The 12,678-nt window shown below is 45.1% G+C and overlaps 1 long non-coding RNA gene across 1 annotated transcript; it reads left to right on the plus strand.

Moving 5' to 3' along the window:
* Positions 1-2,105: 2,105 nt before the first annotated feature.
* LOC125556223 lies at positions 2,106-12,116 on the plus strand. Its single transcript, XR_007305036.1, has 3 exons — positions 2,106-2,229; positions 10,765-11,664; positions 11,769-12,116. It is a non-coding gene; the product is annotated as an uncharacterized LOC125556223 (long non-coding RNA).
* The last annotated feature ends 562 nt before the right edge of the window (positions 12,117-12,678 follow it).

Below are 12,678 nucleotides of genomic sequence, written 5' to 3' on the forward strand. Positions count from 1 at the left end.
TTGATTCCGCTATACGAGCCGCAGCAGCCAAATTCTGAACTGGGGTTCGGTATACCTGCGGTGGCGGGAAGAGCTGGCGTCGACTGGACTCGGGAGCTTGCTGACGCCGACTGGACTCGGGAGCCCGCTGACGCGCTTTCTCGTCGAGTATTCGCGGGAGATTCTCCAGTCGAGTGCGCTCGGCCAGGTTAGCCAAGCGCGCGTCCTCCAAGGCCCGGGCCTCAGGGGTTTCCCCAACAATAGGAGTGTGGAGCGCATCCATGTTCCAGTGGCGAAGCTCCTCTCGCTGCAATGACGTGAGGGGTTCGGGACGGTACTCATCATGGGGATGCGACGGGTCGCCTCCACCCGCGCCTCCGTCAGCGCGAGGGAATCCGGGAGGACTGTGTGTCCCCTCGACCGCCAGGACCTCAGCCGCTGGGTCGCTGCTGTCGCACTCGGATGCTGTCTCCGCGGAGCCAGTCGACAGGTCGAACAGGCCGTAGAGAGATTCGTCGGGCTCGATTGCCGCGACTTGCGGGGCTGCCGACTGGCGGGCCACGGCATGCCTCACCCACCGCTGAAGCCTCGACCGACCTGAGCGCTTGCGCTGGTGGGAGGCGAGGCGGGGAGATGAAACAGGAGCCGATTGGTACTGAGTCGACGGCTGCCGCAGGAGGACGCCATGAACACATGCGCGAAAGTGCGTCGCGCCGCGGACGGGGAGCGCGTCGACGTCGAGCGGCGCCTCCTGAAGCCAGGCGGAGTCGTCGGCGATGAAGGTGAGCGCGCCGAGACGGATCTCGCAGCCCTCTACCAAACCTCCGCAGGAAAACATGATCAAATGGATCGGAAAAAATGCAACTTCACCAATTTAGGCGCTAAGACTCCTGCCCCAAGGTGGGCGCCAACTGTCATGGTTCTAAGTCTGACAGTAATGTAGGGGGGGGTGTATGAAGAGGCTAGATCTTAGCTATTGGGAAGTTGTAAGCACACAAGGTTTACGAGTTCAGGCCCTTCTCGGAGGAAGTAATAGCCCTACGTCTCGGTGCCCGGAGGCGGTCGATTGGATTATGAGTGTGCAGATAACAGGGGTGTGAACCCTTCATACTGAGGAGGGGGGTGGCTTATATAGAGTTCGCCGGCCCCCTCCTGCCCTCAGTAATACAGGGTTTAAGGTACATTTAAGGTGGGCGTTATTGGTAACACCCCTAATAAAGTGCTATAATGACCATAAAGACTGCTAAATAGCCGACCGTTTGCCTGCGGAGTGACTTTAGGTCTTCTGGCAGTCGAGTGATAGCTTCTTGATAGCTTCTTGGTCGAGTGATAGCTTCTTGGTCGATTGTCTTGAATCCGTCGAGTGGGATACCTTCAAGTCGATTGAAAGGTGACCTCTTCTAGGGACGTCCTCGGGTAGGGCTTCTTGGACAGGTCCGTGCCCCTACCCTAGGTACGTAGATTCATCAACCACCCATGGCGAGTGGTAGCGTTGACGGGGGGAGGGCTGCAGGCGAAGCAGATACTGAACCGCAAGCTTCTGAACAATCTATTGGACAGATTGATCCGAAGACACCAGGCTGGACTCACGTAACTTACATGCCATTGTTGATTGCAGTGCAGGCTCGTGGATTGATTTTTGTGTGTGTTGTAGATGGTATATAAGTTATGCTTAATTTTCAGATATTTGTGGGGAGAGGTTGTCCTTGAAAAATGAAATGTAGTGCTAGAATTGTTGTTGCATCAATTGGTAGCAGCGCTTTTTGGTAAGAACAAATGAAAAGAACCATTTGCTTGTGGGAGATGTCTTTTGTGCATACTGGAATATGAAGGTATGGATAAATAGATATGAGAATTCACCTAAAAAAATAATGTAGTGGAAATAATTCATCGATTACGGATGTATGGATATAAGATACAAATAGGCACACAGAAGATGTAAAATGTAATGAATTAATTCCTAGGACAGATGAACTTGCATACTTGACTTCTGTAAATGGTTGGGGTGCTGCTGCACTGGCTGTAGATGTCTGTGCATTGCATTATCTTTGCTGATGTTTAGGGTGATAGTCCATGCTGAAAACATGTAACCGTTCTGATGGGAATTAGAGAAAAAGAAGACAAAGGTTTAGTTATAAATGGGGGTTGTTCTGAGATAATCTTTGCTGATGTTTAGCCGTTTAGGGTGATAGTCCATGCTGAAAACATGTATAACCGTTCCGATGGGAATTAGAGAAAGAGAAGACAAAGGTTTTGTTGGGGAATGTAGTAATTTCAAAAAAATTCCTACGCACACGCAAGATCATGGTGATGCATAGCAACGAGAGGGGAGAGTGTTGTCTACGTACCCTCATAGACCGAAGCGGAAGCATTGACGCAACATAGAGGAAGTAGTCGTACGTATTCCCGACCCGACCGATTCAAGCGCCGTTACTCCGGCACCTCCGAGTTCTTAGCACACGTACAGCTCGATGACGCTCCCCGGGCTCAGATCCAGCAAAGCTTCGGGGATGAGTTCCGTCAGCACAACGGCCTGGTGACGATGATGATGTACTACCGACGCAGGGCTTCGCCTAAGCACTACAACGATATGACCGAGGTGGAATATGGTGGAAGGGGGCACCGCACACGGCTAAGGAACGATCACGTTGATCAATTGTGTGTACTAGGGTTCCCCCTTGCCTCCTTATATAAAGTATCCAAGGGGGGGTTCGGCCGGCCCTATGGAGGCATGCAGGAGGAGTCCTACTCCTACCGGGAGTAGGACTCCCCCCTTTTCCTTGTCCAAGTAGGATTGGTGGGAGAAGAGAGGGAAAGAGGGGGGCGCCGCCCCTCCCTCCTTGTCCAATTTGGACTAGGGGGAGAGGGGGCGCGCGGCCTGCCCTGGCTGCCCCTTCCTCTTCTCCACTTTAGGCCCATGAGGCCCGTTAACCCCCCGGGGGGTTCCGGCAACCCCCCGGTGATTCGGTTTTATCCGAAAATTCTCCGGAACGCTTCTGGTGTTCGAATATAGTCATCCAATATATCAATCTTTATGTCTCGACCATTTCGAGACTCCTCGTCATGTCCGTGATCACATCCGGGACTCCGAACTAACTTCGGTACATCAAAATGTATAAACTCATAATAACTGTCATCGTAACGTTAAGCGTGCGGACCCTACGGTTCCAGAACAATGTAGACATGACCGAGACACGTCTCCGGTCAATAACCAATAGCGGGACCTGGATGCCCATATTGGCTCCTACATATTCTACGAAGATCTTTATCGGTCAGACCGCATAACAACATACGTTGTTCCCTTTGTCATCGGTATGTTACTTGTCCGAGATTCGATCGTCGGTATCCAATACCTAGTTCAATCTCGTTACCGGCAAGTCTCTTTACTCGTTCCGTAATACATCATCTCTCAACTAACTCATTAGTTATAATGCTTGCAAGGCTTATGTGATGTGCATTACCGAGAGGGCCCAGAGATACCTCTCCGACAATTGGAGTGACAAATCCTAATCTCGAAATACGCCAACCCAACATCTACCTTTGGAGACACCTGTAGAGCACCTTTATAATCACCCATTTACGTTGTGACGTTTGGTAGCACACAAAGTGTTCCTCCGGCAAACTGGAGTTGCATAATCTCATAGTCATAGGAACATGTATAAGTCATGAAGAAAGCAATAGCAACATACTAAACGATCGGGTGCTAAGCTAATGGAATGGGTCATGTCAATCAGATCATTCACCTAATGATGTGATCCCATTAATCAAATAACAACTCTTTGTTCATGGTTAGGAAACATAACCATCTTTGATTAACGAGCTAGTCAAGTAGAGGCATACTAGTGACACTCTGTTTGTCTATGTATTCACACATGTATTATGTTTCCGGTTAATACAATTCTAGCATGAATAATAAACATTTATCATGATATAAGGAAATAAATAATAACTTTATTATTGCCTCTAGGGCATATTTCCTTCAAGTCTCCCACTTGCACTAGAGTCAATAATCTAGATTACACAGTAATGATTCTAACACCCATGGAGCCTTGGTGCTGATCATGTTTTGCTCATGGAAGAGGCTTAGTCAACGGGTCTGCAACATTCAGATCCGTATGTATCTTGCAAATCTCTATGTCTCCCACATGGACTAGATCCCGGATGGAATTGAAGCGTCTCTTGATGTGCTTGGTACTCTTGTGAAATCTGGATTCCTTTGGCAAGGCAATTGCACCAGTATTGTCACAAAAGATTTTCATTGGACCCGATGCACTAGGTATGACACCTAGATCGGATATGAACTCCTTCATCCAGACTCCTTCGTTCGCTGCTTCTGAAGCAGCTATGTACTCCGCTTCACATGTAGATCCCGCCACAACGCTTTGTTTAGAACTGCACCAACTGACAGCTCCACCGTTTAATGTAAACACGTATCCGGTTTGCGATTTAGAATCGTCCGGATCAGTGTCAAAGCTTGCATCAACGCAACCGTTTACGATGAGCTCTTTGTCACCTCCATATACGAGAAACATATCCTTAGTCCTTTTCAGGTACTTCAGGATGTTCTTGACCGATGTCCAGTGATCCACTCCTGGATTACTTTGGTACCTCCCTGCTAGACTTATAGCAAGGCACACATCAGGTCTGGTACACAGCATTGCATACATGATAGAGCCTATGGCTGAAGCATAGGGAACATCTTTCATTTTCTCTCTATCTTCTGCAGTGGTCGGGCATTGAGTCTGACTCAACTTCACACCTTGTAACACAGGCAAGAACCCTTTCTTTGCTTGATCCATTTTGAACTTCTTCAAAATCTTGTCAAGGTATGTGCTTTGTGAAAGTCCAATTAAGCGTCTTGATCTATCTCTATAGATCTTTATGCCTAATATGTAAGCAGCTTCACCGAGGTCTTTCATTGAAAAACTCTTATTCAAGTATCCCTTTATGCTATCCAGAAATTCTATATCATTTCCAATCAGTAATATGTCATCCACATATAATATCAGAAATGCTACAGAGCTCCCACTCACTTTCTTGTAAATATAGGCTTCTCCGAAAGTCTGTATAAAACCAAATGCTTTGATCACACTATCAAAGCGTTTATTCCAACTCCGAGAGGCTTGCACCAGTCCATAAATGGATTGCTGGAGCTTGCACACTTTGTTAGCTCCCTTTGGATCGACAAAACCTTCTGGTTGCATCATATACAACTCTTCTTCCAGAAATCCATTCAGAAATGCAGTTTTGACATCCATCTGCCAAATTTCATAATCATAAAATGCGACAATTGCTAACATTATTCGGACAGACTTAAGCATTGCTACGGGTGAGAAGGTCTCATCGTAGTCAACCCCTTGAACTTGTCGAAAACCTTTTGCGACAAGTCGAGCTTTGTAGACAGTAACATTACCATCAGCGTCAGTCTTCTTCTCGAAGATCCATTTATTCTCAATTGCTTGCCGATCATCGGGCAAGTCAACCAAAGTCCATACTTTGTTCTCATACATGGATCCCATCTCAGATTTCATGGCTTCAAGCCATTTTGCGGAATCTGGGCTCACCATTGCTTCTTCATAGTTCGTAGGTTCATCATGATCGAGTAGCATGATTTCCAGAACAGGATTACCGTACCACTCTAGCGCGGATCTCACTCTGGTTGATCTACGAGGTTCAGTAGTATCTTGTCCTGAAGTTTCATGATCATTATCATTAGCTTCCTCACTTATTGGTGTAGGTCTCATAGAAACAGTTTTCTGTGATGTACTACTTTCCAATAAGGGAGCAGGTACAGTTACCTCGTCAAGTTCTACTTTCCTCACACTCACTTCTTTCGAGAGAAACTCCTTCTCTAGAAAGGATCCATTCTTAGCAACGAATGTCTTGCCTTCGGATCTGTGATAGAAGGTGTACCCAACAGTTTCCTTTGGGTATCCTATGAAGACACATTTCTCCGATTTGGGTTCGAGCTTATCAGGTTGAAGCTTTTTCACATAAGCATCGCAGCCCCAAACTTTAAGAAACGACAACTTTGGTTTCTTGCCAAACCATAGTTCATAAGGCGTCGTCTCAACGGATTTTGATGGTGCCCTATTTAACGTGAATGCGGACGTCTCTAAAGCATAACCCCAAAACGATAGCGGTAAATCAGTAAGAGACATCATAGATCGCACCATATCTAGTAAAGTACGATTACGACGTTCGGACACACCATTACGCTGTGGTGTTTTGGGTGGCGTGAGTTGCGAAACTATTCCGCATTGTTTCAAATGTACACCAAACTCGTAACTCAAATATTCTCCTCCACGATCAGATCGTAGAAACTTTATTTTCTTGTTACGATGATTTTCAACTTCACTCTGAAATTCTTTGAACTTTTCAAATGTTTTAGACTTGTGTTTCATTAAGTAGATATACCCATATCTGCTTAAATCATCTTTGAAGGTGAGAAAATAACGATATCCGCCACGAGCCTCAATATTCATCGGACCACATACATCGGTATGTATGATTTCCAACAAATCTGTTGCTCTCTCCATAGTACCGGAGAACGGTGTTTTAGTCATCTTGCCCATGAGGCACGGTTCGCAAGTACCAAGTGATTCATAATCAAGTGGTTCCAAAAGTCCATCAGTATGGAGTTTCTTCATGCGCTTTATACCGATATGACCTAAACGGCAATGCCACAAATAAGTTGCGCTATCATTATCAACTCTGCATCTTTTGGCTTCAACATTATGAATATGTGTATCACCACTATTGAGATTCATCATAAATAGACCACTCTTCAAGGGTGCATGACCATAAAAGATATTACTCATATAAATAGAACAACCATTATTCTCTGATTTAAATGAATAACCGTCTCGCATCAAACAAGATCCAGATATAATGTTCATGCTCAACGCTGGCACCAAATAACAATTATTTAGGTCTAATACTAATCCCGAAGGTAGATGTAGAGGTAGCGTGCCGACCGCGATCACATCGACTTTGGAACCATTTCCCACGCGCATCGTCACCTCGTCCTTCGCCAGTGTTCGCTTAATCCGTAGTCCCTGTTTCGAGTTGCAAATATTAGCAACAGAACCAGTATCAAATACCCAGGTGCTACTGCGAGCTCTAGTAAGGTACACATCAATAACATGTATATCACATATACCTTTGTTCACCTTGCCATCCTTTTTATCCGCCAAATACTTGGGGCAGTTCCGCTCCCAGTGACCAGTCTGCTTGCAGTAGAAGCACTCAGTTTCAGGCTTAGGTCCAGACTTGGGTTTCTTCTCCTGAGCAGCAACTTGCTTGCCATTCTTCTTGAAGTTTCCCTTCTTCTTCCCTTTGCCCTTTTTCTTGAAACTAGTAGTCTTGTTGACCATCAACACTTGATGCTCCTTCTTGATTTCTACCTCCGCAGCTTTCAGCATTGCGAAGAGCTCGGGAATAGTCTTATTCATCCCTTGCATATTATAGTTCATCACGAAGCTCTTGTAGCTTGGTGGCAGTGATTGGAGAATTCTGTCAATGACGCAATCATCTGGAAGATTAACTCCCATCTGAATCAAGTGATTATTATACCCAGACATTTTGAGTATATGCTCACTGACAGAACTGTTCTCCTCCATCTTGCAGCTATAGAACTTATTGGAGACTTCATATCTCTCAATCCGAGCATTTGCTTGAAATATTAACTTCAACTCCTGGAACATCTCATATGCTCCATGACGTTCAAAACGTCGTTGAAGTCCCGATTCTAAGCCGTAAAGCATGGCACACTGAACTATCGAGTAGTCATCAGCTTTGCTCTGCCAGACGTTCATAACATCTGGTGTTGCTCCAGCAGCAGGCCTGGCACCCAGCGGTGCTTCCAGGACGTAATTCTTCTGAGCAGCAATGAGGATAATCCTCAAGTTACGGACCCAGTCCGTGTAATTGCTACCATCATCTTTCAACTTTGCTTTCTCAGGAACGCATTAAAATTCAACGGAACAACAGCCAGCCATCTATCTACAATCACATAAACAAGCAAGATACTATCAGGTACTAAGTTCATGATAAGTTTAAGTTCAATTAATCAATTACTTAAGAACTCCCACTTAGATAGACATCCCTCTAATCTTCTAAGTGATCACGTGATCCAAATCAACTAAACCATAACCGATCATCACGTGAGATGGAGTAGTTTTCAATGGTGAACATTGTTATGTTGATCATATCTACTATATGATTCACGCTCGATCTTTCGATCTCAGGTGTTCCGAGGCCATATCTGCATATGCTAGGCTCGTCAAGTTTAACCTGAGTATTCTGCGTGTGCAAAACTGGCTTGCACCCGTTGTAGATGAACGTAGAGCTTATCACACCCGATCATCATGTGGTGTCTGGGCACGACGAACTTTGGCAACGGTGCATACTCAGGGGGAACACTTCTTGATAATTTAGTGAGAGATCATCTTATAATGCTACCGTCAATCAAAGCAAGATAAGATGCATAAAAGATAAACATCACATGCAATCAATATAAGTGATATGACATGGCCATCATCATCTTGTGCTTGTGATCTCCATCTCCGAAGCACCGTCATGATCACCATCGTCACCGGCGCGACACCTTGATCTCCATCGTAGCATCGTTGTCGTCTCGCCAATCTTATACTTCCACGACTATCGCTACCGCTTAGTGATAAAGTAAAGCATTACAGTGCGATTGTATTGCATACAATAAAGCGACAACCATATGGCTCCTGCCAGTTGCCGATAACTTGGTTACAAAACATGATCATCTCATACAATAAAATTTAGCATCATGTCTTGACAATATCACATCACAACATGCCCTGCAAAAACAAGTTAGACGTCCTCTACTTTGTTGTTGCATGTTTTACGTGGCTGCTACGGGCTTAAGCAAGAACCAATCTTACTTACGCATCAAAACCACAACGATAGTTTGTCAAGTTGATGCCGTTTTAACCTTCGCAAGGACCAGGCGTAGCCACACTCGGTTTAACTAAAGTTGGAGAAACAGACACCCGCAAGCCACCTTTGTGCAAAGCACGTCGGGAGAACCGGTCTCACGTAAGCGTACGCGTAATGTCGGTCCGGGCCGCTTCATCCAACAATACCGCCGAACCAAAGTATGACATGCTGGTAGGCAGTATGACTTATATCGCCCACAACTCACTTGTGTTCTACTCGTGCAAATAACATCAAACCATAAAACCTAGGCTCTGATACCACTGTTGGGGAGCGTAGTAATTTCAAAAAATTGCCTACGCACACGCAAGATCATGGTGATGCATAGCAACGAGAGGGGAGAGTGTTGTCTACGTACCCTCATAGACCGAAGCGGAAGCATTGACGCAACATAGAGGAAGTAGTCGTACGTATTCCCGACCCGACCGATCCAAGCGCCGTTACTCCGGCACCTCCGAGTTCTTAGCACACGTATAGCTCGATGACGCTCCCCGGGCTCAGATCCAGCAAAGCTTCGGGGATGAGTTCCGTCAGCACAACGGCGTGGTGACGATGATGATGTACTACCGACGCAGGGCTTCGCCTAAGCACTACAACGATATGACCGAGGTGGAATATGGTGGAAGGGGGCACCGCACACGGCTAAGGAACGATCACGTTGATCAATTGTGTGTACTAGGGTTCCCCCTTGCCTCCGTATATAAAGGATCCAAGGGGGGGGGGGGTTCGGCCGGCCCTATGGAGGCGTGCAGGAGGAGTCCTACTCCTACCGGGAGTAGGACTCCCCCCTTTTCCTTGTCCAAGTAGGATTGGTGGGAGAAGAGAGGGAAAGAGGGGGGCGCCGCCCCTCCCTCCTTGTCCAATTTGGACTAGGGGGAGAGGGGGCGCGCGGCCTGCCCTGGCAGCCCCTTCCTCTTCTCCACTTTAGGCCCATGAGGCCCGTTAACCCCCCGGGGGGTTCCGGCAACCCCCCGGTGATTCGGTTTTATCCGAAAATTCTCCGGAACGCTTCTGGTGTTCGAATATAGTCATCCAATATATCAATCTTTATGTCTCGACCATTTCGAGACTCCTCGTCATGTCCGTGATCACATCCGGGACTCCGAACTAACTTCGGTACATCAAAATGTATAAACTCATAATAACTGTCATCGTAACGTTAAGCGTGCGGACCCTACGGTTCCAGAACAATGTAGACATGACCGGCAAGTCTCTTTACTCGTTCCGTAATACATCATATCTCAACTAACTCATTAGTTATAATGCTTGCAAGGCTTATGTGATGTGCATTACCGAGAGGGCCCAGAGATACCTCTCCGACAATCGGAGTGACAAATCCTAATCTCGAAATACGCCAACCCAACATCTACCTTTGGAGACACCTGTAGAGCACCTTTATAATCACCCATTTACGTTGTGACATTTGGTAGCACACAAAGTGTTCCTCCGGCAAACGGGAGTTGCATAATCTCATAGTCATAGGAACATGTATAAGTCATGAAGAAAGCAATAGCAACATACTAAACGATCGGGTGCTAAGCTAATGGAATGGGTCATGTCAATCAGATCATTCACCTAATGATGTGATCCCATTAATCAAATAACAACTCTTTGTTCATGGTTAGGAAACATAACCATCTTTGATTAACGAGCTAGTCAAGTAGAGGCATACTAGTGACACTCTGTTTGTCTATGTATTCACACATGTATTATGTTTCCGGTTAATACAATTCTAGCATGAATAATAAACATTTATCATGATATAAGGAAATAAATAATAACTTTATTATTGCCTCTAGGGCATATTTCCTTCAGGTTTCAGGTGTTCATTAGTTATAAAGGGTGGTTGTTCTGGAATAATCAAAATGAAGGAACAGAGAATTCAGTCTTGGAGTTTCTGCTTTAGAGCTGCAATTTGAAATAGAAACACATGGGTAGTGCCATGCGACTGATCTTAACTAGCTGAGTTTGAGAATACTGGTTTTGTATCAATGCAGCCATATGTAAGGAATCTGGGATGTATTGAATTAGTATGAAACCGTGCACTCACGCATTAGTTTTTAGAAAATGACATTAGTGAAATATGTTCAGAAAAATGCTTATAAGTTTCTGAAAGACATCAGGTTGCATTTTGTAATTTGTAGGAAAGCTACAAACTGTTGAAATAGAAATGCCAGGGCTCAAGTTGCAGCATTGCTTGTATGATGTATGCTCCTTCCATGTCAGAACTGAAGTAGCAATAACCTTCAGAAAGAAGTGCTATGTGATTTGGTGATTACCAAAAACCAAATGTAGTGGTACTGTACATTGATTAAGGTATTTAGGAAACGTTAGGTGCATTGAGTACATTTATTTTTTGAAGTACACTGACTCGTTCGTGCGCTTGAAGCTGGACTTGAAACATCAATGTGGAAGCTATATGGTGTGATCTTATTAAACTGGGGTGTAATTTATGAGCAGGATCAGGATGTGCATTGGATCAGCAGGACCATCTAGGGGTACTAGCTCTTGAAAAGGAAATTAGGGGATTCGCTGAGAACTCATCTGAGAGTGTGATCATGCCTAAATCAGGAAAAAGTGCTGGCTCATTGAGGGGAGGCCTACGATTTTTACAACCTTTATTCTTGGGAGAAAGGTTTTTGTATTAGGTATGGCCAGATCAGGTTGAATGTAGAAATGACGAGATGTATGCAGCAGATAGTATTTGGTCGCGAAGTGAGTACCCATTTAACTGAATTCTTTTATTTCTTTTTGACTTGATTGTTACATTCTTATGCCAGGAGCTTATGTATTAAGATTGTGTTTTGCTGTTGATACAGGGAAAAGCAGGAATCGAGAACACGAGGTCATTTCCAGAGTGTGGTTTTAGCCGGGGTCCTTGTCCGCGATGAAACAGTTCAAAGTTTCAACTGCGTATTCTCTGAGTTCCTTTATTTCATGGGAGGGGTTGCGCCTAAAACATACTAAGCAATGGATGTGCTTCTTCATTTTCAGGCCAAAACTAAGAAATGGATGTCGTGATCCAGAGTGTGATGCCAAGCACTGGTTGTGTAAATGGCATGTGTTGAAGAAGTTGTAGGAGACGTTTGGACCACTATACACGAAGAAGAATAAATTCCATGCAGAGTTCCCACAAGGTAGTCAACCATATGTTAACTATCGATGAGTTTGAAGAAGGTGCCAGTGGCATTTTTTGCTTTTGTTGTTTGAAAACTGCCAAGCGTTTGAATTTTCAGTTGTGTATTGGCCTAACAAGACCTGCACTTTGTTGTTAATTACAGGTGCTTGACTCATCCGTGTGAATGAAATTCTAGCGAAGCATCTAGTGAAGCGGTGGACGAAATATGCTACATCCTGCCAGCAAACCATTCCCATTATCAGAGGAATAACATGGATCATAAACTCTTTCTCTTATAGACACTTCAACATGTATATGCATGCAATGGAGTTGGTTCGACTCAGCAACACTGGTATTATTGCTTACAATTGGCCCATCGCCTTATTCAAATAATATGGCAGAAATTGCAACCATATGCCGAGAGGGGAGATGTGCTAGGACTGGAAGATCGTCTCGCAGAAAATGGAGCAATGGTGCAGGTGGATTGAGAAGTAGTACAACGCTGGACTAAAGATTAACCAGCAGCTGCAGTTAGTAGAGACAACACTGGTATTATTGTTCACAAAGCATTGATATCTAATATGATTTGTGTTGTTGTGCAGATCAGAACC

This window comes from Triticum urartu, chromosome 5 (genome assembly GCF_003073215.2).
Source record: "Triticum urartu cultivar G1812 chromosome 5, Tu2.1, whole genome shotgun sequence".
NCBI classification, from domain to species: Eukaryota; Viridiplantae; Streptophyta; class Magnoliopsida; order Poales; family Poaceae; genus Triticum; species Triticum urartu.